The sequence below is a fragment of the Fragaria vesca genome, linkage group LG4 (genome assembly GCF_000184155.1).
Source record: "Fragaria vesca subsp. vesca linkage group LG4, FraVesHawaii_1.0, whole genome shotgun sequence".
In the NCBI taxonomy this organism is placed as follows: Eukaryota; Viridiplantae; Streptophyta; class Magnoliopsida; order Rosales; family Rosaceae; genus Fragaria; species Fragaria vesca.
Genome location: NC_020494.1, coordinates 1,557,234 through 1,577,152, shown reverse-complemented (window position 1 = coordinate 1,577,152; position 19,919 = coordinate 1,557,234). Strand labels below are relative to the sequence as shown.

General features: G+C 36.1%; 1 pseudogene; it reads left to right on the top strand.

Moving 5' to 3' along the window:
• Positions 1-19,919, top strand: part of LOC101307111 — a pseudogene marked incomplete at both ends in the record, with an annotated part of 109,806 nt that overhangs the window by 16,879 nt on the left and 73,008 nt on the right.

The window sequence follows — 19,919 nt, the reverse complement described above, 5'->3', positions numbered from 1 at the left end:
TTTTTCATCAACTGTCATATATTGGGATTGGGGTGTTCGATCACTTGGATGGCTCTAACTCAGAATACTCCCTTTAGAACAAAGCGAGTTTTTCTGAGCATCAAGTGAATCTCCTCTCTCTGGACACTTTGTTTTGCCCCTGTTACAAAAAAAAAAAAGACACTTTGTTTTCCCCCTCTATTTGAGAATATGAAAAGAAGTCGTTAACATAAATTTGTGCAAAAATGACATTTAGCTAACACAATATATGACTACACAGCAAACATCATGAACTGTTTGAGATTTCTTTGAAATAATGAATGGCGGTACATCTGTTTTCCTTTGATTTTAAATCCTAAATGTACAGAACATGTGTGCAAAAAATGTATAGTTTTCTATCAAATAGAATAAACATATATGGTTTATACTTCGATTGTTTTCTGATTAAGAGCTGTATATCTCCATCTCTCCTTCTCCACAAAATCTGCGTCTAGGAACTGTGCAACAAAAGCCCAAAGCCTGTATGTGTCTTCAAAATTTGTTAGGAACCCAAGTGCAGCTGTAACCACACTTATTCCTGGACCAGATTTTGTCTTTAACTTGTTTGCAGCCATTTCCTTTGCTCCATTATCTCTTCTCTCTAGGACTCTTCCTTTCTCTTCAGCATACTTATCTGAGAACCAGATATGGTGTAAGAATCCGTAGCTAAGAGAAATGTTGTTTCTATCGGCAAGTTTCTGGACAAGAACAGGCTCAAATTTTTCTCCCTTCCAGTCAAATATATTGAATGCAAGAGCTGGTCCCCTGTCATATTTGATCTTTGGTCCGTATATTTTGACCAAAGGAACTCCCTCTGAGTTAGGATGCTTAAGCTTTCTCAATGAACTTACCAACCAATTGATCAGGTACCTTGCCCTGTTAGTGATCAGTGTTAGCCCCAGCGAATCCACTTGATCCAAGCTCCTGCATACAACCTCTTGATTCCCATTTTTGCTACTCTTGGCAAGCCTTTCGGATTCTCCTGAAATTTCCAGTTCTTCTGAGTATGCACCTTCTTCTGCACTGTCAGAGAGTTCTCCTTGTTCTAATCTCTTCGCAGGTGTTCCCTGCCGACTGTGTTTTGTTATCAGACCAGAGAAAGAACGTGATATATCCAATATATCTTGTTGCAAACGAAATTTAGATATCTCTTCAACTTCTATGTCGGTACCAGAGGACTCCCCTCCTGTTTGAAGAAATTCATGTGCTGGGACAAGGTTTACAATTCCTGTACTCATAGATGCTTCCAGGACCGCAATAGCAGATTTCTTGACAAAGAGGCATGCAAAGCCAGATGGGTTTTCCCCATACACCTTGTAGAAAGAAGAAATGAGGAAATCTGGTTGAAAAAGAGAGAGGCCAAAGCTGTCCATATCCTTTGGTCCTAAGGCACAAACATCAACTAAGACATGCCACCCATTCTCCTGTGCTATAGTCATCCATATGTAAGGATATCTAGAACCTGTAACTCTGGAATGTACTGGGAAGACAAAAAGCCCTCTTTTCTTTTTCTTCTTCTTACTTCCTATCATCTTCCTCAATTTTTCCGACTGAATCCTCAGCCTTGGCCATGAAAACTCAGCTGACATGACTTGGGCGCCTCTCTTTTCCGAGCTGTTAATCATTGATTCCACTGCCTCACTCTCATAGTCATAAACTGACAGAAGCTTTCTACTAGTTTTGTACGGGTAAGATTCTGCAACAAGTTTGAAAGCTGAAGTTCTGTTGGCAGTGAAAACCATGCTGTAATCGTTTTCTGAAATGTTAAGAAAACTCATGATTCTTCTTCTCATTGCAGATTCCAGCTCTGATTCATGGCCGCCATGAAGAAGCTCCATCTTGAGATTCCCAGTCTTGTAGGATATACTAAAGAAAGGGTAATCTGAATTTTTTGGAGGTGATGGCAATAGAGAAGTGGATGAAGAGGGTACCATTTGTTTTGATGATTCCTGTTTGTGCAGCTGGAAAGAGGAGAATAGACCGATGCCTATATAATCAAGGCAGGTGTGATTGGATTGTGAGAGATGGTAGTACTCCTGAGCTCGTATTTGGTCCACTTCTGCTGTCTCATAGTATCTGGGATAAGCCTTGGTGAAGTCAGAGAAGGACTTCTGCAAGGATGGAATAGACTCATGGTTGGTGAACTGGGTGTTTGGGAAGATAAATGATGAAGTTTTGGCTGCAAAGTCACGATGGCAAGCCGAAGAAGTTCTTTCAGACTTTGAGGTGGTGTGGTGAGACGCTGTAGACTTGAATAAGGGGGAGGAGCAGGAGGAGCAGCAGCCGCTGATGCATACTTCTGTGACCTCTTTCAGGCAAGGTGACTGCATTTTTTTCTCCTCTTGTCTTTCAACAATTCATAATAAGTAGTATTTTGTGTTGTTATCTTTGGTCTGGTTCAATCATCATCTGGCAACGCATGGTTTATAAAAGATTAGATAATTGTAGACGCTTTTCTTTGTCCTGCATTGGGTGTCTTGGGGCCTTGGTGGGGAATGGTATGTTTAGTTTGAACAGGTCATATCAATGAGATCACTAATTTTATAAACCAGGTCGCAAAGTTAGACATCGTCTCTTATTCATTCATTTCGTACTTTACTAAGTTAGAAGCGCTAATAAGCTAATCAGGGACGGAGCCAAGATTTCAATTTAGGCTGGGTTAAAATTTTCTTTTATATGATAAAAATATGATAATAAATAAAAGTAGATTAAATAGTGAATTTATATCCTTCATACATGAAAAAAAGGAAAGAAAAAAAGGTTTGTAATGAGAAGTGTAACAAGAAAAAGAAAATTACCTAATTCAAAACTATAAACTATTATGAATTCCACTAGATTTTATTTTATTTTTCATTTTTCTGGTTAATTAGTTATGTAGCTAAATACAATTTATGGGAATTGGGTGGGCTACAAAGCATAACATTTATATTTTTTACATGTTCATCAGCTGAGTTATAAGCCTAACTATTAAAATCAATTAAAACTATCTGGGCTGTAGCCCAGAGACCCTATAACTATCCTCCGTCACTGAAGCTAATCCATTGTCTCATGACAGCATGGTTTACTTTATATAAATGGGTATGTTTATAGTGCAGCGCTGCATGGGATGCAGACTGCTTTTCTATTATTTTATAATATATGTATAACAAGTGGCAAAAGATGACCTAATAGAAATTTGTACAACAGGTTTTTTTACTACAAGGTTACTATTACTTGTAAATAACTAAAAACACTCCTAGAAAGAACTAGCATTCAACATGCCAAAAATTCACCTAAAGACCTATGGTCGACCTGGTTACTAAATATGGCGGAATCACTGCTGTCTAAATAGAAATGGTTTTAATTAAAATGCAGAGATAATATTAACTTAACAGGGAAAATGCAGAAATATAACAGAATAATAAAAAATATTTTTGCGACGGGATATTGGGCACCAAGTAGAATTTATTTATCCAAGCATAAATACAGATTGAAACCCAGAGCCTCACTTTTTAGTTACTCATAACTTAGGATTACAAACACTTACTTGGAATAAAAGGCACACTGCACACCACACTTCACACTCACTCGAACTAGAAAGAACACATTGCTAAGACTTTCTTACTTTTTGAGAGAAAATGATTCTGCTCAATTTTTTGATCTCTCTACACTAAGACTTAAGGTTCCTTATATAGGCAGCGGAACTCAAATTGGAATTGAAATGCAACTTAAAAACAGTAAAAGACAGCTCCATTATTCTGCCATTAGCTGGCATTTTAATAGTCTTCCACTAGCTGGCAGCTCCATTATTCATTCACTAACTAAAGCAGATTCCTTCTTGATAAGAAAAAGATCACATGTCTTCGAAATCTTCAGAATTATTGCCCAATACAGGATCTTCATATCTGCTTCTTGCATTTCTTTCATTTTCTTCCATGTCGGTATCTTCATACACCTTGTAGTGCTTGTCATTTTCAATCTTTTCAATCCACTGAGCACATACTAAGGTGGAATCAATTTCTCTTTTCTTGAGAGATAAAAATAAATCACTGCTAACGACCTCAGGATGGTCATAGGCGGTAACAATTATTTTTTCTCCAAATACAAGATAAGTATTCTCTTGATCATCCTCGATGATTTTCTTGATATATTCTAGGGACATGGCTTTCTTCCATGGGATACTAGAGTTAGGTTACCCATTGTATCCCTGACAAGCAGGCTCTAAGTATTGCCCTTGGATAATTCTTACATAGTGGTATGGAGATATGTATTCTGTTTCTCCATTTTTCTTCTGCACCCACTCAGGAGGTGTGGATCTAAACTTAAGCCTGAGAATGAAGTTTGACTTTCTAACATTCTTAACTGTATTGACAATAATGGCTGGCAATCCTTATAGATCATCATTTGATTTTGTCCACATATTATGAACAAAGCCATTTTCAACTAGCCAAAGCTTATGTTCTTGAGGATGTTTACTCTTAACATTCACAACATATCTTCCTGGATATGGTCCTGGGACAGTAAAAAGTGTTTCTGGCAGGACTCGGTCACAAGAATTCCAATGCTATCATGAAATTTAAACCACTCTGATTCTTTCAACGCTAGAACAGGAACTCTAGCACTTTCTGGACCTTCAAGGTATTTTACCTTGAAAAAATTCACTGGGACAACACTCTGTTGTTTATTCCCTTGGTGCGCTTCATGCAATTCTTCTGACAGAGCTTGAAGCGATTGTATCATGAGTCCTAAATCATTTTCCTGAAAAGCAAACATTAAATTATCGAGCAAGGCTTTCTGGTAGAAAACTAATTTTTTGCCACAACGAAAAATTGGTTCAGGAAAGTATTTAATTGGTAACCATGAACATTTAGGACTCTCTTAGGAGTAAGTCTGCTTTTTGGCAAAGCAGCAGCCATCAACGGTCTTGTTAAGCCTTTACCGTCTGCCGTTTAAGACGGGCTAGCCAATCCTTTACCTTGGGATTGATCAGTTGTGCCTGGTCTTTTAGGACACAACAAGAAACTCTTAAGAACTCTTTTGATTTCTTCTGGTTGTTCTAGTTCTTTTCCTGGTCTTCTGTTTCTAGGATTACGACTTTCGTCGCTTCCTTCACTTCTGCTGGACATTGCCAATTCTCTAATTAAGGCGTCATGAAGATAATTTTTTTTACCTGCAATTAATTCCACATTATAATCATATTCATTAAAAAATAATTGCCAGTTTGCTAATCTACCCCTATCAACAGCCCTATCAAGCTTGAAATTTTTAAAATTCTTAACTCTTGCGCAATCTGTGCGCACAATAAATGGTTTTCCTAAAAAGGTGAGAGAATTTTCAATTGTTTTCTTTACCGCAAGAATTTCCTTTTCCCCTGTGGGATAATTCTGCTCTGTAGGGCTGAACTTGCCATTACAAAACTTTAAGATTTTTTCTGTGTTGGTGCCTGGAGTTCTTGCGAGAACAACACCAAACCAAAAATTGTCACTAGCATCTATTTGAAGAATGATCTCATCATTTTCTTCAGGTTGATGAAATGGTGGCAAATTTTTACGTAGGTTTTTAATTTGCCTGACAATCTTTTCATCATCTTCTGTGATTTCCAAGTTCTCTTAGAACTTGTTTTTGGAGACAACATTGCTGTTAATCCAACAATTTTAGGAAGGAAATCTCTTCCATAATTTATGACACCTAAAAATCTCTGTAGACTTTTGGTATATGGAATTTTATCTGGGAATTTCCAGATTTCCTCCAGGATATGAGGTTGGAGCTTGATGACTCCATTTTTTATGTTTAATCCTAAAAAATCAATCTCATCTAGGACTAAAAAGACTTTCTTTTCTCCTAGGATAATTCCATGCTGAACTATCAGCTTAACTACCTCATATAAATGTTTCATGTGTTCTCACTACCAGGACAAGCACTTTAGCCGACGAAAAATTTTCGTCGGCTTGTCAGCTTAATTCGTCGGTTAAGATTTCGTTGGGAAAATGTCGTCTGTGGTGACTTTAGCCGACAACACATGTAGAAGTCGTCGGCTATAGACCAGAGTTTAGCCGACGAAAAAAATGTCGTCGGTTATCTTCCCAGACTTTAGCCGACGAAATATTTAAGGTATTCGTCGGCTATAGTCCTAGAGTTTAGCCGATGAAAGACATGTCGTCGGTTTTTTCTCCAACTTTAGCCGACGAACAATTTAAAATATTCGTTGGCTAAAGTTTGTAATAAAAAAATAAAAAATAACTAAAGCTGACGAAAATAGTTTATTTTGTCGGCTTTATAGGGATTTAGCCGACGAATTAAAGCGTATTTCGTCGGCTAAAATTTATTTTAAAAAAAAAAAAAAAACTTTAGCCGACGAATTAAGGCGTTTTTCGTCGGCTATAAGTCCATTCCAGTAAATTAAAAAAACCCGAATTTGTACCTGTCGGGTCTTTCAGGTATTGCCGCCACAATGTTGGGATGATTGTTGAGCTGCCCAAAATCGTACTCATTAAGCACTGCTAAAATTTCTTCCCCCGTCCATTTTCTGGGAGGCACACAGTTTTCTATGATCCCATCAAATGCCTATTTTCTGGGAGGCACACCGTTTTCTATGATCCCATCAAATGCCTGTGCATCGAGCCGCCATTCGTGATCATATGGAAGGAGAGTACGGTGACCCAATTTGCATATCTTGTTGCAATGACTGCTGCTCCCCTCATCGCTAAGGCACTCTGGACAAGCCCTGTATCCCCTAACAACGTTGCCCGACAACATCCCACGGGCAGGAAAATCATTGATGGTACCAACAACCATGACATGCATCTGGAACATCTTGTGCATGTACTTGTCATAAGTGGGATGACCAACGTCCCACAAAAATTTAAGCTCTTCAATCAAAGGTCTCAAATACACATCGAGACACTTTCCTGGATAACTGGGCCCCGGAATCAACAAACTTAACATATTGTATTCCTTCTTCATGCACATCCATGGAGGAAGGTTGTACGGTACCAAAATCACCGACCATACAGTATATTGAAGACTCATGTTGCCAAAAAGGTTGAACCCGTCGGATGAGAGCTCGAGCCTCACATTTCGGACCTCTGACGCAAAATGAGGAAACTCCCTGTCTATATGCTTCCAAGCCTCCCTGTCAGCAGGGTGTATAAGGGTATCTTAGTCATGCAATTCCCTATCAGCATGCCATCTCATAGCTTCGGCCGTGTGTGAAGACATGTACAACCGCTCCAACCTATCCCTCAAAGGGAAATACCGAAGTACCTTTACAGGTTTCCTGTTGCCTGCAGGAGTCAGCTTATACCTGTCAGTGTGACATACCGGACATGCGTCAAGGCCACCAAGGTCATTCCCTTCTGGATCTTTACCCCAAAAGAGAACGCAGTCATATCTACATGCATGGATCTTGATGTAGGAAAGCCCAAGATCTTTCAGGATACATCGGACCTTATGATGAGTGGTAGGAAGACGATGACCGTGAGGCAGCATCGAAATAGTGTACTGTAGATAATCATTAACAGCTTTCACAGTCGATTTTGTCTCAACTTTAATCTTCATTACGTCTATCACACTTTCAAGAATGGTCTTCTGACAACCGGGGTATACAAGGGTCTGTTGGAAAGCAAGCAGTTTGTTGTACTTGTCAATACCAGCAGTGTTGACAGCTCTAGGGAATGGCTGCACCGGGTCAAGCATATACTGTCCTTGAGTGCATACACCGCTCTCATAAGGAAACATGTCGTTGATGAAGACCGTTGTTGGATCGTTGGATGTACTGCCCGTCTCAGAAAATTGGCCATGATCATGCGGACCCCCAGATGATATTTCACCGTGATATAACCAACATGTGTACTTCTCCCAAAACCCGTTACTCTTCAGGTGCTGCCATACTTTGTCAATCGCAAATCGATGCATATCGTTGCGACATTGACATTTCATGCACGGGCAATAGAAAATTGTATTCCCGTTAGCATTAGCCAGCGCATATTCCAGAAAACTCATAATTCCTTTACCATATCTTTTGTCCTATTTTGGAAGCGAAATCCAACTCTTATCCATATCCGATCCTGAAAATATAACAAAATATATATGTATAACGCTAGCTAATTATTAATTAAATTCTATACCATATATAAAATTTCAATTCATTTATATATATATATTCTACGTACTACAACTAATTGATAACAAATTAATTAACACACATATATATATAGATATACTTAATTAAGAATTACATAACAATTTATATATATCAACATCATCACAAAATCATCATCAACACAATATTATAAATTAATTAACATATATATATATATATCTACTACTTATTAACAACAACTTCATATATATTATCAAATCATCAACCAAATCGATCAACACACATATATATATATACATCCAACGTACTCAAAATCTATCAATTCAATCACACTCAAAATCGATAAACTCAAATAAAACTCAAAATCAACATATATACACATGTACGTACCTATATATAGCTCCACTTCTTAATTATGGACAGATTTCAACAACACCCAAACTCTTTCTCCCGTTTTTTCTTCTCCTGTTTTTTTTTCTCAAATGAGCTGTTGTCCAAATCTGCGAATATAAAGAACTTTAGCCGACGAAATTTATTTTCGTCGGCTAAAGAATGTTTAAAGTCGTCGGCTATAGCCGACAAAAATAAATTCTTTAGCCGACGAAATGTGATTTTAGCCGACGAAAATAAATTCTTTAACCGACGAATTTTTTATTTCGTCGGCTAAAGTTGACTATAGCCGACGAAAATAAAAATTAACCGACGAAGGAAAATTTCGTCGGCTAAAGTCTGCTTTAGCCGACGAAAAATTGATTCGTCGGCCTGGTTTTTTTTTTTCGTCGGCTAAAGTCTTTCTTCTGGTAGTGTCTTCTTTGGTTTTGGAGAACACCAATATATCATCAATATAGACAACACAAAAATCGGCCACATGTTTGAAAATATTATCCATCTTTGTTTGAAAAATTGATGGAGCTTATTTCAAGCCAAATGGCATTACTAACCATTCGTAATGTCCTTGTGGAGTTCCGAAGGCAGTAAGAGGGATGCTACCTGGGTGCATTTTAACTTGCCAAAATCCGGATTTTGCATCAAATTTTAAGAAAACTTTTGCTCCTTTGAGCCTATTAATCAGCACTCTTGCCTGTGCTATTTGATAGCCATTCTTAACAGTCTTTTTGTTAACATCTCTGTAATCAATCACCATTCTTGCTTTACCTCATACTTGTTCAGCATGATTCCTGACATAGAAAGCAGGAGCATGATGAGGACTGTTTGATGGTCTTATCAACCCTTTTTCCAAGAGATCAGCTATATCTTTTCTGAATTATTTCTGATCTTCTTCTTTGTATTGAGGGATTGCTTTTACATGACAGATGGCATTCATGTCATGAAGTTTTAATTCACAGACCACTGAGTCTTTTTCCTAAACCTCAATGGGTTTATATTAATGTTTTGTTTTAGCATATCCTTAATTTCACCAAGGGTATGCTTTTTCTGCTGCTCCAGCTTGGTTTCAAAATATTTGAGATTATGTTATTGGACGAAACTGATTTCTTCATTGATCTCTTCTTCGTCTTCTTCTTCTTCTTCTTTTGAAAATTCTTCATTTTGAAGTACTTCTTCTTGCAGCCTGTACTGCTTATATTGTAAGATTTCTTCAAATTTTGGCTTATAAAGATCACCATGATTTTGCTACGACTTCTGATATTGTGATGTGAATCCGGGACCAACTACGCTTCTAGAGTGTTTTAGTCGCTTTGTCCAGAAGATTTTTTCGCCCTTTTCAAAACCTTTTAGGTTTAGGGGTGTCTTTTGTATGAAGGTTTGTTGTAGGATGAACTCATTTCCTAACAGTATATCAGCATCTTGATTTTCTGATTGCCAAAGTTCCTCAATGATAAAATCTCCACCTCTGATGGTGATTTTAACCTTCTTAGCAATTGTATTCATGAGAATGTGCCTTCCTTCTATGATTCTTCCAACGACACTTTTTCTTGGATCTTCTGTCTAATATTTTTCTGGTATAGCAAACTTCTTTGCTAAGCTGAATCCATATCCAATATCTATAAATGCATGTAGATGATATTTCTTGTATTTTGGAAATTTTAATCCAATTTCCATATAATTACTGAATCTGCTTGTAGAGACTGTCTTTACTTGACGTATATTTTGGTGTGGGAGATCTTCTTTTACCTCTGTAAAAGGATTGCACGTTTCTTCTTTGCAAATTGTTTCTCCTGTCACCTCTCAGGTATTATTAGGAAGGGTTGTCCATTTTGAAGGAAGGTTATGCCGAATTTTCGGTAAACTTTCCATAGAGGTTGTCCCCGCAAGATTTACTTCGGGTTTCAGGGTGAAATTCGGGGTGGGTCCTGACAGTTAGTATCAGAGCATTAGGTTATTCGATTCTTTTCCCTTTTTTTTAGCACTACCTCATATTCTTGGTCATGCTTAGTGTCTATAGAGTGATGGTCCGACCGCGGCGGATCGATTAGCATTATATGCTTTAGACACTTTGTGTTGATTAAGTTTGTGATGTAGTTGTTCTTATTTTATTTATGGACTGTAGTGTGCCATAAATGTCCTACATCTCTAAGACTATGCCTTCGTACACCGACCTCTTAAGTAAATCATTATGCTTTGAGTATTGAAAAAGTGTATGGATTATGCCTTTTTCCAAGAGTTATCAAGTTGATATCATAAATTGTTAGAGTTCAATTGCGAGTTGGGAACTCATAAGCGTGGCAGCATTCTTTTCTTTTGATCAATGTTTGTTTGGCTGATGATTAAGATGCTAGGTTGGGCATTTTGTGCGAATCTGTGGTAAGTGAAATGTTTGAATTTATGCCCTGGGAGTTTTCTATTTATGATGGGCAAGTAAGCAGTCGTAGTAGTCCGATAGAAAATCTTGACATCATGTTAAGTGATTTATGGGAGAAAATAGTTGGAAAGAAAGTTCGAAGTAGTGGTGTATTCTTTTGATGTTTAAGTTAGTTGAAGTGTTATGGTGGGGTACCTATAGTAACTCTTGGAGGTACCTTTATGAGTTGTTGCGGACCTTAAGCTTGAGCGATTTAGTCACGTGGGATTTTTGGCTAGTGATTGCGTTGTAAGGCATTGCTACATAAAAAGCTAAATGTCAATTTAGATAAGTCATGATTGAAGGCCAATTTGCCGACTATTTTTATCCGCAACAGAAAGCAGTTGGAAACATTTTGGGATAATGCTGGTTATGTCAGCACATATTCTGGTTCCTACAACTCTAATTATGGATAAGTTTTTATCTTTTGAGCAATTTATTAAGATGGTGGTGGTAATATCTTTTGGATATGACGGATAATAGTAGTCGATGAATAATAAGATTTCTGATGATTTTGGTCTCTATTGTGGGTTAGTTGAAGTTTGTTAAAGCACTAAGTGAAATGACTTGGGTTGCTTTTCCTTGGGTTGTTGGTTTTACAAAAGTCATTGGTCAGTGCGTTGTGACAACTTGTTGTTGTGCCACAGTCGGGAAATTTTAGAATTTGAGTGGTGGCACTAAATGTTTTGAGTTTCAAGCAAATTTGGAGTCGTGGAATGAGATGTTAGTTGTATGATTTTAATCGTGGGACCATTATGGATTCTTTCGGAATTCTAGGTGTTGAAGTGTGGTTTCCAGATTTGTTGAGTGTTTGGGAAGATGATAAATTTAAATGGAATTGAAAAGTAATGGTGGAGTGAGAGCAGGATGGTTGTGGTCACTCCAGTTTTACGACAACACCTGGTGAATTTATTACGTGTTGTCATGGGTATTCTATAGCAGTTGTGTGGAGCTGGTGGAAGTGGTAGCAGTGGAATAAAGCCCACTGAATTATGGAGCAAGAGTGCGTGGGTGTCCATAGTAATTTCAAGCTGCATTGTTTCGAGTAGTGATGTAAGTTTTGAATTTGAGATCGAAGTTTGTTTGCTAACATCACTTCGTTCGCAATGGGTGACTAACTACAACACAACAATGGGAGGATTTGTTCTCACCTTATTTCTAATTCGGTGAGATGGAGCAAAGTTTTGGTTGTGGTGTGTGTGGGAATATATAAATTATTCCTACTATTGTTTTTGGGTAGCATCCTCAGAGCTTGAAATTATAGAGTGCGAATTCCAAATTCTTCGATTTGAAGGATAGAGATTCTGGTTATTTTGTCGAAAGTTTTTTTTTTTTTTTTTGAGGCAAATGAAGAATTGATTGTTGTGTTGTAGCCATGGATCATTGATAAATTTAGTGGTGTTCCTAAGTGAATCTGGGTTCGATTAAGCGACGAACCATGGAGCCGTAAATTCTTTGTAGTAGACTGGAAGTCGTGTTGTTATGTTGATTAGATGGTTTGTGTCGTTGTAGATATGTTGTAGCCTTATGGAAGAGGGTTTTTCCCTGTTGACTCAAGAAGCATTTCGAGTCAAGGTTTATTAAGAGATTTAATATGGTGAATGGTAGATGTATGGATAGGTTGAACGACGTCTCTTCTCAGGATCGTATTGTGGAGGGACCGCTTATTGATCCAAGTTTAATTTGGGAGGTCTTCACTATTTGGTGGTGTGTTCATCCGTTGGTGTCAGGGTGATTAGTTGAAACCACTATTAAATGTTGGTTTCTAGTGCGTTTTTGAAACAGGTTCTAGTGGACGTCGGTGATTTGTGGAGCTTTTGAGCTCGAAGTTGTGGGACTTGACTTTCATGAATTTTAAGTTATTTATTCTGGAACTTGCACAAAGATTGGCCATGAGTCTTGATTCTTCCTTGAATTTATAGTTTTCGTTGGATGGTGAACCAAAATGTGTAGTAGTGGGCATATTATGGAAAAAAATTTAATATATTCGATGGTTAACTTGGTGCTGCAAGCTCGGTTATCGAAGAGTCTTTTTTGTGGGAAGTCGTGGCGCCTGGGAGGTGTAGGAGAATTGAGCATATCTGATTTTCAGTTTGTATTCTTCTATCAGATTAATATATTATTGGAGGTAGAAAAAAAAATAAAAGTGGGTTTGTCGGGTCCAAAGGTTTTGGCATTTAGAATCATTCTTGTGGAATGGCTAAAGTAAGCCGTGTGCTTTTAATTGTTGCACTTGGGGTCGTGGTTGCACCCGAATAAGTAGCATGGCTAGAGATATAAATTCTGTCAATGCTTAAGGAATGTGTTCTATTTATGTGGATTTCAACGTCAAGTTTAGCATCATGAATTGACTGTGCCAATTTTTGTGGACATTACTTAATGATGGTGGTCTGTCTGAAGTTGTATCGAATGATATTACCTCCTCTAAGGTTTTATCAAATTCCATTCTTTCAAGTTTAATTCTTTGAATTTCTGTTCTCAATATTTCTTTTCTTTCTTCTATCTCATAGAAAGTAATCTTCATATTCTTGTTCAACAAGCTGACTTATTGAACTATTTTTTGTTTTCGTTCTTGCTTCAGCTATGAAGCATTCTTTGTGATAAGTTTTTCCTAACTTTTCACATGATATGGGAAGACCATCCTTTTCAAGACAAACAAAAATCACAGGTAAATGTTCCTGGTTTTACACTATAAGAAGAAACTATTTCTTCTGTAGTGTTTTCTTCCCAGTTTTTGACTTCAAGAAGGTAAACCTCTCTAGGTTTACAATCTTCTTCTGAATCATATTCAGATTCTTCTAAAGAATCTTCTTCTGACCATGCTGAGTAGACAGACATGTTGTCTTCTTCCTCAGAGTAAACTACTTCAAATCCCTTCATGTTGGCCATCTCCATGACCTCTTCATATTCTTTAAAAAGAGCTTTTGAAGTTCTTTTTTATTTCTTAGGACACTCATTAGCATAATGTCCTTCTACTTTGCATAACCAACATCTGCATGTTTTCTTCTTTTCAGACTCCTGAGAAGTTGATTTTCCATGCGATGATTTTTTCTTTTTGAAAAATCACTTTTTAGGATTATGCTTCTCCCTTTTGTAGTTAGAACTTTTCTTGAAATTCCAATTTCTCTTCTTGTTTCCTCCGAAACGTTTGTGAAATTTCTTTTCTTTTCTCCTCCTTTTGTGTTGATCTGGTTCTTTACAACCCCAATTGGAAGGAACCTCTAGGAGTTTAGTACAAAAATTATCAGCTCGTTTAAGCTGTTTCTTTGCAACTTTAGCTCTTATGTTTGCTTTGCACTGTGCCCTCATCAACTCTCTAATTCTTTTTGCTACTCCACCAACTGAGAGTCTTTCTAGAGGTTTGACATCTATGCTCTTTTTTACAGCCGTCCTCCACGGCTTTGAGAGTTTCCTATATAGAAGATATATCAAATCTATATTCTCCATATCTCCTATGGTGCAGTAATCTTGAAACTCATTCAAATATTCTTCAAAATAAGCCATGTTGCATATCTTGAAAGCATATATGTTGGTTCTGGCTGTTTCTCTAGCTTTATCACCAACAAATGATATATCTCCACAAAATTGCTTATAGATTGGTGTAGCAAAGGTTGTTGGAGATTTATCATCTTTTATGGTTTCTAGTCATACTCTACCCCTTTGGGTTTCTTTCCAAGCAAGATAAAATTTCTTTGTCATTCCTGTAAGAGTAGCTTGATAGACTGTTTGTAGGTCTTGTGCCTCAAACTTTCCATAAGTTGTACAAGCTGCCATAAACATTGCATTGACCCAGTCATCTATGGCTTTCTTCTTATCTAGAGCCTTTTCCAGATCTAACCAGTTACCATGCTGTGATATTGGTATTTTTGGTATGCTTAGTTCTGGGACAAATCTTTGAGAGTTTCTGTCATCTCTCTTTCCTGTAGGCTCTTTTCTTTCAAGAGGTTTTGTATCTCTACCAATTTTGATAATGGCAGTCTGTGGATGTCTTGAGGAGCTTTCTCCATCTTTCATTTTGACATCGTGGTAAGGAAAGACTTTTTTTTCGACTTTTCTTCTTTTTTCAAGATTAAAATTTTTTATTTCTTCAATCAGTTGCTCTAGATGAGCGGGATCTTTACAGTTGTCTGCTTCATCAGAAAGCTCATAAAGTCCTTCTGATTTTAGCATGTTTACTTCTCTGTGAAGTTCTTCTAAATCTTCTTCCACTACTGGAATAGATTCATCATTAATTATAATTCTAGTACTTCTAGAAGTACTTAAATCTCTAGAAGTACTTCCTTCTCTAGAAGTGTTGCATCTCCTAAGTAATCTTGAGTTGTCATTTCTTAGACATTCGAGGGTTGCATCACTTCTCCTATGTCCTTCGAACTTGAGATTCACGTCTCCCGTTCTCCTGTTTTCATAAATAGCTGCCCTCGCACTTTCTGGCTTTTCTTTAGGGCTAGAGAATTTCCACTCTAGTGGAAACGTTACCTCATCCCAAGTAACCTTATGAATCTGTTCTGAATGATTTCTTGGGTTTGTGAGGAATCCAGTAGTAAGGCTAGAGATATTTGATAGCCTGGTTTTTGGCTCTACCGTTGTACTCATTAGTTTATAGTAAATCCTATAAACTATAGCAAGTTCTGGAATGCCTTCTTTCATAGATGTGCCATCTGTTTTGACTCTCAGTCTTAAACAGTGAGCAGCATCATTCAAGCTTGTTGAAAAGTTTGGGAAGCAGTTGAAGTATGCAACTTGATTGCATAGAGATGCTTGAAGAGTTCCTAGCAAACTTTTCTGAAAATCTATTAGTCTATTGTCTTGTAAAACACATAGAACTGAACAATTTAATCCTTCTCTGGTCAGTAGTTTTATGCCTACTTGGACTGCTCCAATGTGCATAAATTTATAATTTCTTTTTCTAGCCTTAGCCACCTCTTCAGGTGTTACTACGAGGAGATCTGTTTCTCCTGTTGTTCCTGGAGTGGTAAACTCTAAAATTTTGAATTGATGGCTATCCAACAAATCAAAATTTCCTCTTTTATAAATTTGATTGAATTCGAATTTTGGAATTGCTGAATTCCTGACATTACTTTCTAATTCATTGTATTCGAATTCTTCGGAGTTTAGCAGTTGTACTCTTTTCTTCTTTCCAAAGATGCTCATCATCTTCATATCTCTTATATCTTTAAGCTTTGGAGTTTCTGAGGATTCAAAAACTCTTGGACTCATTGTTAGTTCAAAAAGGAAAGTTCTTGGTGAAGAATTTCCTTGAGGAACTTCCAATGCTTTGAATCCGTGAGTTTTTGTGGTATTCATCTTAGATTGGCTCTCATTTTTTAGCCTTTTATGTTCTCCAACTATGTTTTGAACATAATCTAAGATTTTTACCTGTTGCTGGTTAAGCTCTTCTATCTTACTATTGACTTTTGCCAGTAGTTCTTCTTTCTATTCTGGAAGGGATTGAATATAGTCTATTTTGCTTTCTAGTTTAGTCAGCTGATAGACTATATTTGGAATTCCTTCTAGATATTCTATATGTCTAGACACTTCTGCTAGAGATTCTTGATGCCTCGCATCAACTTGTTGTACTAGAAATTCAAGCTTTTCTAGTATTTGTTCAATTCCTGTTCCCATCTTGGGATTTCTTTTGAGCACCAGCTAAAGGCTAGGCTCTGATACCAGTAAATCTATCAGAGTACTCTGCTAGTAATCTGGCTCGAGATAATCTGCTTGAGGTGAAATCTATTCGAGGTGAAATCTGCTCGAGGTGAAATAAATCAATCTACTCAAAGTGTAAATATGTTCAAGGTGATCTGCTCGAGACCAACTTACCCTATTCTGAGATAATCTAAAAGTTCTTGGTATACTTCAAGAATTTCTTTAATAACCTTAATGTTCTTTTGAACTCTATAGATTTTTCTCTGAACCAAATAGATATTATCCTAATAATTAGGATCTTCTCTATCAAGTGTTGATCTAAAATTTTTAAGGATTATCAATTGTTTCTGTTCTTCTAGCAATTCATCTCTAGTTTCTTTGCAGATGGCAAAGCAATTGTGTTCTAGTAAGAAGCGAAATTATGATAATGAAAAATTAACTGTTTACCTTAGAGTATAGAGGATAGATTTCAACTGTAAAATGTCAAAATAAACAAATTCATAAATATAGACCCACTACGCTCCGTCAAAATTTTATATGGTAAGAGATAAGAGGAAAAATATATTTACTAAAAGTAAAACTTGTTGGGAAGGTTCTCCGGTTACATTTTTTGAAAAGGCTATTGATGACATCAGCTATTTTGGCTTTTAGTGGGATCTGTATATCATATCGCGCTGTATACTAGAATTTTCTATATTCAAATTTGCCGACCACAACTAAGTTGGTCACAGTATAGCCACCTAATTAAAACTTGCTATATGTGTAACAACTTAACTATAATTTTTTTTTGATGAAAACAACTTAACTATAGTTAGTGTTAGTAAATCAGTAACTTTTCATTTCTAAAAAAATAGCTTTTAAATTAATTAATCAATTAATATTGATTGCTCTCTCTCCCCTCATTTCTCTCCATCACCAGAACCTGCAACTTTGCATTGCCGGCAACTCCCAAATCTCTCATCTTCCCAAATCTCTCATCTACCTCCGGGTCTGTTCCAGATCAAGATAAAATTCCCAGCAACTTTTACTCTCTGCAGTGGGCAAATTTGAATCCTTTAGATGTTCATCTTCATATTCTCTTTTTCTTTTCTCTCTCTTGACCACCGCAACTCAACCTCAATTGCAAGTCTGCAAATTTGAATCAGTAAGTTCTGAGAATCCAACTTGAACCAAGAAAAATCTCCTCAATCCCCAATTCAGTTTCTCCTCAATATCATATACCTATATTTCAATTTGAACTTTTTTTTTTGGTCGAATATTTCAATTTGAACTTTGAAAACCCAAATTCTATATCCATTTTTGCTATCCCAAATGCATATGTTCTATCTCTTTATTTTTCTGCAATTCCAGATGTTCATCTCTCCTCTACCTTCGGGTATATGCCAGATCAAAAAAAAAATATATCATTTTTAGAGGGTGTATTGTATTTGGATTCATACAGACTTATTTTAATCAATTGACTTTTTTGAAAAGTTCTATAGACTCTTTGAAAAGTTCATAGACTTTTCACTGATTTCTTAAAAACCATTCGATTTTTTAATCACAGACTTTTAACTGATTTCTGAAATCTACAGATTTCATATGCATGACTTATGTAGATTTCTTAATACTTACAGAGTTACATAAAAGGAAAAGAAAAATAAAGATGCAATAACAAACACATAATGACACCGATTATAAGTTTAGTGCTCATCTATCTAATTTCGATGCATACCGTTGTAATATTTGATTGAAATACATAAACATAAGTAACAAAAAAAAACTATATTAACTTAACAACATGCATACTTGTACGTTAACGAAAGACACATATTCTAAAGTGGGACATTAGATGTTCACAGTTTAATTCATGTACGCTAATATAATAATATATGATCATGTGGTTCTAATATCAAGAGTTAGTATATAACATTTAGGTTATCGAGGGTTACAAGCATTACAATTGAAATACAACAAAATATTAACATTAAAAAAACATTGAAAAGAATAGGTAGAATAGAATATTGATAGCACAAAATATTATAAAAAGAAAAAAAAGATGATGTATTGTAGGATCAACCTATTCACATGTAAAGAGAAAGTCTATCGTAGACTTTTCCAAATCTTTGCTCTAGTGGATGGAAAAATATTGGAGTTTGGTGTGTGTAATTTACACTACAAAGTCCACAATTATCCATGAGTTATTAATTCCATAAGTATGAATGATATTTTGAATACATCTGAACTTCTATTCATTTTAAAAAGTCTTAATTGAATACCTTTGAACTTTGATGGAATTCATAATGATTTTTTAAAATCTAGTTGAATACACCCAGACTTTGATAGATTTTTAAAAGTCTGTATTGAATACACCTAAATTTTCAAATTCCATAGACTTCTTTAAAACTTCCACTAATTCCATATACAATACACCCCCCTTAGTAAGAGAAATTTTATTCACACATCCCCTAACACTAAATGCACATTCCTTTTTTTTAAAAGGTTTTTTAATTACACCTTTACTCTCATAACTAATTTGAGATAAAGAAAAAAAATTGTCCAATTCTAAACCTTAAACCCAGAAGATGAACGTTTCTTTGATTTTGTTATTCTCATCGTGTGTCCAGCATAATCATAATCTTAAAAGTCTATATATTTACCTTCTATAACATTGCAACTGTAAAATTGGATCATATGTAATAACAAACTAAGATGCAGGTCAACTATTTGGGTTGCCTCCAAACCAAACTACTAAATGTCTGAATCACCTAAAAAATAATTTCAATATTAAAACTTCAAACATAGTTGACATGAGGTCGATTGTATTATTGTTTTGAAGCTTAGGGTTTCTTCTTTTTCATAGCCTGACAACAAAGCTAGAAGGTTGAAATCTCTCCAAGAAATTCAAATTATCATCTTTATAGACTCTTTCGTCATCCTTTCTTGTTTTCAATTATTGAAATATGATTATACATAATGTAGTGTGAGATGACGATGGTGATGAACTGTGTTGGAGACTCGAGGAAGACGATATTGGCTTACAATAAAATAAGGGTAAAGTGGGTAATGTGTGAGAAAAGATAATTACCCAAAAAATTGGGATGTGTATCAAGTGATTTAGGATGTGTGAATAAAAATTTCTCTTTTAGTAAAAAAAAAAAAAAGAGAGAGATTTAGGGGTTGTTGAGTGTGGTGGAGTTGCCACAATACATAGTTGCAGGTTCTTGTGATGGAGAGAAATGAGGGGAGAGAGTGCAATCAGTATTTATTGATTAATGGATTTAAAGTACTTATTTTTTTTTTTTTAAAAAGAAAGGTTATTGATTTACTAACACTAACTATAGTTACGTTGTTACATATGTGAAAGATGGAATTCTGGCCAAAATGGAATTCTAG